Source organism: Ovis canadensis, chromosome 22 (genome assembly GCF_042477335.2).
Source record: "Ovis canadensis isolate MfBH-ARS-UI-01 breed Bighorn chromosome 22, ARS-UI_OviCan_v2, whole genome shotgun sequence".
Lineage (NCBI taxonomy): Eukaryota > Metazoa > Chordata > Mammalia > Artiodactyla > Bovidae > Ovis > Ovis canadensis.
In genome coordinates, this window is record NC_091266.1 from 63102363 (window position 1) to 63111040 (window position 8678).

The following is an 8678-nucleotide window of genomic DNA, read 5'->3' on the forward strand; positions in this document are numbered from 1 at the left end:
CCATGGGGTCGCAAAGAGTCGGACACTACTGAGCTACTTCACTTTCACTTCACTTTTCCCCCTTGAGAATATAGCATACAATTTTGTATTCAACACAGGGAAAACAAGCCACCTTTTATAGAAGTCCAAGTTACATTAAATGTCAGAAATGAATGAGCCTCTTAGCATTCTGGTATTTGACCCCGGATGTACTCACAGTGGGAGATAAAAGTTAAAATCAGTTTCTGGAAAGACTTTTCTAAGGGCCTCCTAGGGGTGCTGCTTTCTACGCACAGAGTTGCTACCCACCAGGAAATGATAAAATGGCCCAAGCTGTTGAGTGAGGCCAGACTGGGCCTTGGAGGATGGCTCCTGTCCCCAGAAGTGGCAGCAACGCTTCCCAAAGAGGGAACGTGATGAACGCCCAGCTTGGCCATAGTGGGAGACAGAGCAAAAAAAAAATCCCTCTATGTAACTTATTCAAGTGTGACCTAGCAGATACTTGGAGCACCTGAGCTGGTAAAGATACTCAATCGAATTAAAAGCTGAACACTGAGATGACCGGGTTGGGGATGGTCACCATCCAGCCAGGTCTCCTTGGAGCTGCTTTTTCCAGGAATCGTCCTGCTTTGCTTCGTCCCCCATGGGAAGGGTTGGGTCTTGAACTCTTTGTGAAGTCTTGGAACACATCACAAGGATTAATCACCATTAGCTCTTTATTTTAACAGCTGCCTGCTACCTCCGAAGCCCACGGCAGCTGCGGCTCCCTCCCTCTGCTGCTATCCTGGGTCCGTTGCAGCTGGAAACTTGCACACATAAAATGCAGATTTAAGCTGATTTTGAAACGTCTTATACTTGTTAATTACTCCAATCTATATCACAAGCATAAAATCGCCGCTTTCACTTGGCAGCCGGCTCCTCCTCGCCAGAGGCAGGAGCCCGTTTCTGTTTTCCTCTGGGTGAAGAGTGGACCTCCGTACACAGCCCTGTCTGGCCGCTTTCAGATCCCTGACACACTTGTGGACCGAATCTGTCCAGAAGTGACAGTGGTCTCTCCGCTCTGTGCTCATCTCTCTCCCCGGATGGACGTGGATGCAGCTGAGAATACGTCTTGAAGCCAGGTGAGCCTCCGGCAGCAGAGATGCTCTCAGTCCTGTTTCCAGAGGAAATCGGGGGCTGTTTGCTGGACTTGCTGAGGCCAGAGGGAGACCTTTCTTTCCTGGTGCCATCACTGCCCTTTGCCAACAGGATACTCGCCTGACCGGTTCCACTCTAGCCTTTGCGTTTTGCCTTGTTTTCACACTTTTGTGAATGGTCTGCATTGACACATTAATTTCTTCAGCCTCTGATGGTGCAGGCTATGAAATCTAGTGAGAAATGAGTATTTAAAGAATTTGTGTGCCTGAATGTGTGCCAGCCTGCTGTGCACGTGGACATAGACATGTTTTCTCCTGGTTCTGAGATATGTGGATAAGATGGGGTCACTGCAATTTAATTATATATCTTTTTTTTTTTGTCTTCTAGAAATTTGTATTCTAACATGAATAAACACAGGAGGAGGAATTCAAAATCTACCAAGTTGAAAAGTAAGTTAATTGTGACACGTGAGGCTATCTGGGATACTCTGCAGAAGTTCCAACAGGGATAGACTCACTGACATTTTAAATCACAAAGAAAAGCCTTATTTATACTTTGAAATGGTTCTGAGTGATTTGGTTTCTAGGTTAAAAGGGTCTTTTCTTTCCCCCATGTCTTTAATTGTGTGACTTTTGTAGCCCCATCTGCTGTTCATCAGTGGAATTGTTAAGGATTATGAAAAGCCTGACATTTTTTTCTTTATTTATTCCAATAGCATTTTGAAGTTTTTCCACAGAAATTCAAACCCGAGAAATCATTGACTATGTTTTTTGATGACTAGTTAAAACATGCAAATATGATGGCAAATAGAACAGGAGAACTGCTTTTAAAAAGAAGTAACTTCGAAGCCACCCAGGCCTGTAAAATATTTGGTATCACTCAACAAAAATTAGAGCGCTTTTCAATTTCAGGCTCTTTTGCGGCCCCATGGACTGTAGGCCACCGGGCTCCTCTGCCCATGGAATTCTCCAGGCAAGAACAGTACAGTGGGCTGCCATTCCCTTTTTCAAGGGACCTTCCCCACCCAAGGATAGAACCTGGGTCCCCTGCACTGCAGGCAGATTCTCCACCACCTGAGCCAGCAGGGAAGCCCCCGCAGATGCAGGGGCAGGCAGTTCTTGTTCCCAGAGGCTATGATGTCAGATTAAGTTCCTGAGTCTAACAAGGTGTCCTGATTCTCTGTTCATCTCAGGGGTCATTTAGACAGAAAACAATGCCTCTTCTTCCATGCAAAGGTAGGCTTTGGCAGGCTTGCCTCAGTGGCCCTCACAGGGGGAGTCAGGCTCTGAGTAATTGCATCCTCCCTAAGGCTGGGGAGCTCTCAAGGTGAACCCCAGAAAGCTCTGGAGCCCTTCCTCACCACCTGCTGTTGTCATGTAGGAGTTCTTCCAAGAGCATGATGGATTGCTGGCCCGTCATGCCTCTGCCTCTAACCAAAGAACACAGTGCCCCAACTGGACCAACAACCGAGTCAAGATCATTCAGCTTGAATTGCCAGGCATCTCTTCCTCTGGCAAGGTCTGATAGACTTGGATTTAGGTATCTTTTGGACAGCCTTCCTCCGGGCCCCCACGTTCCCTCCCACCTCGTTCTGTTCTCACTGTGGAGTCACACTTCAACAAGTAGATGGTTTCCTTGTCCGTCATAGAACTTGGTCATCTCATGCTCGTACTGCAGAGCTGTGACCCTGCTTTTTAAAATTACTTGGAGTGTAGTAGCAATTCCTGAGTGGAAGATAGCTGATCTATCCTTCAATATATGCATAAATGTTGGGTCCCCCTCATGAAAAGGAAACCCAGCACCCAATGTGCTCTTTCCTAGCCCAATAAACACCATTATTGTAAAGACTAACGCCTGTAGCTGAAGAAACTGTAGCTGAAATTCTGCCCTGAGTCTCTTATCTTAAGGAGGGTTCTTAAGAATTCATACTCTATATGCTTAAAGTGGGGGTCTATGGTGGAGAAGGGGTCCAGGACTAGAAATGCTCATTGCTGAAACACAGCTCTGGGAGAAGTTATTTTATTATATCTGTGTCAACTGATTGCTAAAGAGTGATACACTTAACCTTCACACACAGAAAATGCATGTTTATCAAGCCTTCCTGGATATGCTGTAAATGAACCAACCAACTGCAAAACTCCCAAAGCTTACTTCACTGTTTGTACAGTTGTGAAACCTAATAATGAATTTGTTTTCTTAATTAAATGTCATATTGCATATCCAGCCTGACATTCCATTTGAAATGCAGGTTTGTTTCTGAATTTGGGGGCTTCCCTCATAACTCAGTTAGCAGAGAATCCGCCTGCAGCACAGGAGACCCCTGGGTTTGATTCCTGGGTCAGGAAGATCTACTGGAGAAGCGATAGACTATTCGCTCCAGTATTCTTGGGCTTCCCTGGTGGCTCAGCTGGTAAAGAATCCGCCTGCACGGTGGGAGAGCTGGGTTTGATCCTTGGGTTGGGAAGATCCCCTGGAGAAGGGAAAGGCTACCCATGCCAGTATTCTGGCCTGAAGAATTCCATGGACTGTATAGTCCATGGGGTTGCAAAGAGTTGGACACGACTGAGCGACTTTCACTTTCAGCCTTTCACTTTCTGAACTTGGGACCAAAGTGAGCTCTCCCTCATCTTGTCAAGGGGCGGGGGGAGGGGGGGTGGACTGGGAGAGCACAGGTGTAGCTGTTGGCAGTGGGTCTGCTGGTCACTCCCTTTGGTTGGAGCCAAAAGCCACTCTGGACGGAGAGCCAAGGTGCCTGCACTATGTCTTTACCCTGTTTCTCTGCAGTTTTCTGGAGATGAAAGAAAAACTTGTATGAAAGAAACAAAGGTAGCTGTATCCTTGGAATCCACGTGCCCGGCCCGTTTGCGGAGGTTTGTATTTCGCGTGTGCCCATCAGATTTCCCAGGTCCCTTTTGGTCCCGTGCTGCTAACCCTGCAGCGTGCTCTTTCATCCAGTCAGTAAACAAGCAGTCCCTCCGGCTCCTGCACAAATGCCAGTGCATGGATGGGCCATTAAGAGAGCCTGTGCTGGGAGCCGTCGCCGCTCCTTCCGGGAAGGAAACACGTCCCCGCGATGTTGTCCCGTGCTCCCCTACCCCAGGGCTGGGACTCTCCTGTCCCCGAGAAGCAGGGTTTTGATTTTAGTGGCGTGTGCTATGGCTTCATCCATTGTGTTCAGTGATTTGTCTTTCAGTCTCCATTAATGCTTCTGATTTCATTTCACACTCAACCAAACTGGAATCCTTGGTGGACCCATGAAAACAAGGGGGTGTGCTTTGGGACTGTCACACGTTGGTAACTGGAGCGGCCTTGAAGGCGGGACCAGGCTGGTGGCAGGCAGGTCGTGTCTACCTGAGCCGCAGGCCTAGAGGCTCCGCAAGCAGAGCACTCACGGCCTGCAGGGCCTGTCTGGCGGGGAGCAGGGCGACTCGGCAGCCGCTGTGATGCAGGGACTGTCTGGCCCTGCGGTGACCCTGGTGGACCACGAATATAACACTGAAGTTTCCAGAAAACAGTTGTCTGGTCCTATATTCTCCAAGCAGAAGAATGGAGTCAGGTAGAAAGGAAGCAAGCAGGAGCAACCTCACAGCTGGCTCTGAGAATTAGAAAGGAAAGAGGGGGAAAGAAAGAAAAAGAAATAGGAAGGAAAGAAGGAAGAGATGTTAAAAAAAAAGGGAAGGAGAGAGGAGGAAAGAAAGTAGCAATAGGGAGAGGAAATGAACTAAGAGAACTCACTGGAGCTAAATTAGTAATTTGATATAGCATAATATAAGTATATATAACAAGCATCACACCATTTTTAATAATAGTCACTACTACTTCTTAGATTTCTTCCTTAATTAAACTTACAGTTAACAGGAATAAGCTGGGGTGAACCTGACATGACTTCCCTTGCCTGAATTACACAGCCCTCAAGTCACGTGGGCTTCCCTGGTGACTCAGACAGCAAAGAATCTGTCTGTAAGATGGGAGACCCGGGTTCATTTCCTGGGTGGGTAAGATCCCCCGGAGAAGGGAACAGCAACTCACCCCAGTATCCTTACCTGGAGAATTCCATGGACAGAGGAGCCTGCCGAACTACAGTCTATGGAGCCGCAAAGAGTCGGACACGATTGAGTGACTAACACATACACACACGTGCACACGCACGTGAGGGAATCTACATACATTTGATGCAAAGGGGACAATGATAGATGCTTTTCAAATCGTGATACTCAACGATGTCTCTGTTGGAGGACCCAGTACCAAATGCATGCTATCAGCACTCTTCAGGTGAAGACCCCCAGCACCCAGACCACCTCCAGCATCAGTGGAGAGGGTCCTTAGCAGCTGACTCAAGCCTCTCAGCCTCTGATGACCTCTTCATTTTGCCTCTTCTGAGAATCCTCTAGAAGTGAAACTGACTTGAATAAGTCACTGGAACTCTCTGAACTTTTTTTTTTTCAATCTATAAATGACATGGTAAAAAATGCTCAATAAATAGAATCTGTTTGCTGGCCATAATCATGTAGTGATGACCTGCTCTTAAATATCACCCTGGTTTATTCACAGGTGGTTTTCACTTAGTTTTAACTGGTTTTATTTTTTGTATAGGATGCAATGAAGAAGCCTTAAAATAATATGGCATTTCTAATAATTTCCAAAAAAGTTGAAGTTCAGTGATATTCTAGCAAAGTCCCAGATAATTAAAATATTTTTAAGGATTTATCTATGCAGTTGATTCAAGAGTATATAAACAAATGCCTGAGTTCTTTCTGGTATAAATTTTTCATGAAATGAAGGTAATGAAAAGTATCACTGGTCAAAAATTTAGTTAACATTCTGAGGATTCTCCAACAAGGCAGAACGAATCACTAGCAAGGACAAAAATCTCTAACATACAAGAGAAAAGATTGTTTCACAGCAAGAGAGATCTGTGGCATTAGCTATAACTCATGTTTTTAGGTGAATGTACTGCTAATCCTCAGAAATAAATCTTGATGATAAAACACCCAGTAGACAGTATCAGAAATGAAGACTGAGTTTCCACATGTTGGTTTAGGAGCTAATGACACCTGAATGGTTAAGGGCCAGTTCTAGGGACTTTCCTGGTGGTCCAGTGGTTAAGACTCTGTGCTTTCACTGCAGGAAGTGTCGTTTCAATCCCTGTTGGGAATGTAAAAAAAAAAAAAAAAAAAAAAGACTGGTTCTAACCCCAGGATACCTCCTACACTTGGCTTTTGCAATTTTCTTTTTTTTAAATTGAGATGTAATTGAGTATACATCATGTAAGTTTAAGGTGTACAATGTGTTGATTTGATCAGTTCGGTTCAGTGACTTAGTCTCATCCGACTATTTGTGACCCCATAGACGGCAGCATGCCAGGCTACCCTGTCCATCATCAACTCCTGGAGCTTGCTCAAACTCATGTCCACTGAGTCGGTGATGCCATCCAGCCATCTCATCCTCTGTCGTCCCCTGCTCCTCCTGCCTTCAATCTTTCCCAGCATTAGGGTCTTTTCTAATGAGTCATTTCTTTGCATCAGGTGGTCAAAGTATTGGAGTTTCAGCTTCAGCATCTGTCCTTCCAAAGAATATTCAGGACTTATCTCCTTTAGGACTGACTGGGTAGATCTCCTTCCAGTCCAAGGGACTCTCAAGCGTCTTCTCCAACACCACAGTTCAAGTTTTTTTCAATTCTTTGGTGCTCAGCTTTCTTTATAGTCCAAATTTCCCATCCAGGCATGACTACTGGAAAAACCATAGCTTTGACTAGATGGACCTTTGTCGGCAAATTAATGCCTCTGCTTTTTAATATGCTGTCTAGGTTGGTCATAGCTTTTCTTCCAAGGAGCAAGCATCTCTTAATTTCATGACTGTAGTCACCATCTGCATTGATTTTGGAACCCAGGAAAATAAAGTCTCTCCCTGTTTCCATCATTTCCCCATCTATTTGCCATGAAGAGACGTGAGCACCTTAGCATCAGCAGCTCTCATATTTGTGTCACCTGTGTGTGTGTGGAGACAATTTAAGCTCTGCCTTCGCGACTTTGAGGTATATATTAAAATCTGCTGACTGTAGTCACCGTGCTGTGTGTTAGCTTTCTGGGACTTGTTCGTCTTCTTGCTCTGTAATTTTATCCTGGTGGCGACTTTTCGGTACGTGGTGCAGATCGATGCCTTTCCATTGTTACGTTAGAAAAGCCCCAAGGACACAGCGCCTCTCGAGGTTTGGACTGGATCTGAGGGGACAAAGAGGCTCCCTGCTCGCAGAGGAGACCTCACCCCGGCATCCTCCGCTCCCCTGAGCTTCTACTCCATGCACATTGTGGGCTGGCACAGGGCCAGGAGCTGGGACTCGCAAAATGGGCCAAAAAATACCTAACTTTCCCTCCTGGAACTTCAAGTCAAAGTTTTCTTCCCCTGAATGCTAAAGAAGGGTGAAAATTAGTGCACTTTACACAACCTCCCTTATTTCTTCTAAAAATAAAATAGAGAAATGATTGAAAATGAAATTGTGTAAAGTATCATGAAGGCATCATAAATCCCATCATGAAGGATTCAGTTCCCTCAACAAGGCTGTTATACCTTTTCTTTAAGGGGTAACAATAAGTACTGAGAGCTGTCAATGTACAGGAAAGAGTGTATGGATAAGTAAAATTCAACGCAAATTCAGAATAACCAGACTGCACACGTCGTATTAGCAAACAGACAGGCTTTGCTTATGGAGTTTGTATAGAAGCTGGCCAAAGGTCTGACCTTGCATTCTCCAGATTCTAGTTGGTTTCTGGAACAAATAAAAATATAGATACTATCACACTCAACAGAGGTTATCAGGGCGTACCAGGTTTCATCTGTTGTTCTTGAGGTTAATTTAAAAATGGCATTGCTCAGCTTCACAGGTAGACAGAGTGTGAGCTGGTTCTCAGTCACTGCGTTGAGTCTATGGTCAGCCCCGGATGCCCATCAGACACTTGTCACGTAAAGTCCCAGACTCCCACGGGTTCCCAGGAATCCTCCCAGAATCAGTGTGAAATCTAATCTCGGTTACTTTCTTTCTAAGGGGGGTTTGTTCAAGACTTTTTGGGTTTTGTCATACTTTACACTCTCTGTCACTCTTATTTACCAAGTTGAGAGGGACCATCATTTGGGGCTCAGGAACTCAGAGACCTGAGCAGAAGTCTTCTAGCAAGCAACACAGACAGAAAGGATGCTAATGTGTTCAGAAATCTATTTCTCGCTTATTATCGGTGACTTAAATAGTAGCTCCACGCAAAGTTGCTGCCGTGTGTCGGACACTGTACATCAGAGGATAACCAGGTGACCGTCAACTGAGTCCTTTATTCAGCAGTGACTTTTAATATTTATGTGCTGATCAAATATACTCTTCGGGGGGGTCTTCTTTTGCCTTTTCCCAAACTGAGGTGTTTAAGGATTTCTGCCTTCAATTTGCTTCAGAGGACAAGTAACTGCAAGTTTCTTCCCAATGGTCCTCATCATCGCAAATGAAATATTTCCTGAGCAGACACACGCTATGCTTATATCTGCATACCTTTATCTCTCTATCTATATCTCTCTATATA

At 45.2% G+C, this 8678-nt stretch overlaps 1 long non-coding RNA gene across 1 annotated transcript; it reads left to right on the plus strand.

Annotated features, from left to right (window-relative positions):
- Positions 1 to 729: 729 nt before the first annotated feature.
- Positions 730 to 4754, plus strand: LOC138427641 (uncharacterized). Its single transcript, XR_011252101.1, has 3 exons — positions 730 to 1100; positions 1504 to 1565; positions 3901 to 4754. It is a non-coding gene; the product is annotated as an uncharacterized lncRNA (long non-coding RNA).
- The last annotated feature ends 3924 nt before the right edge of the window (positions 4755 to 8678 follow it).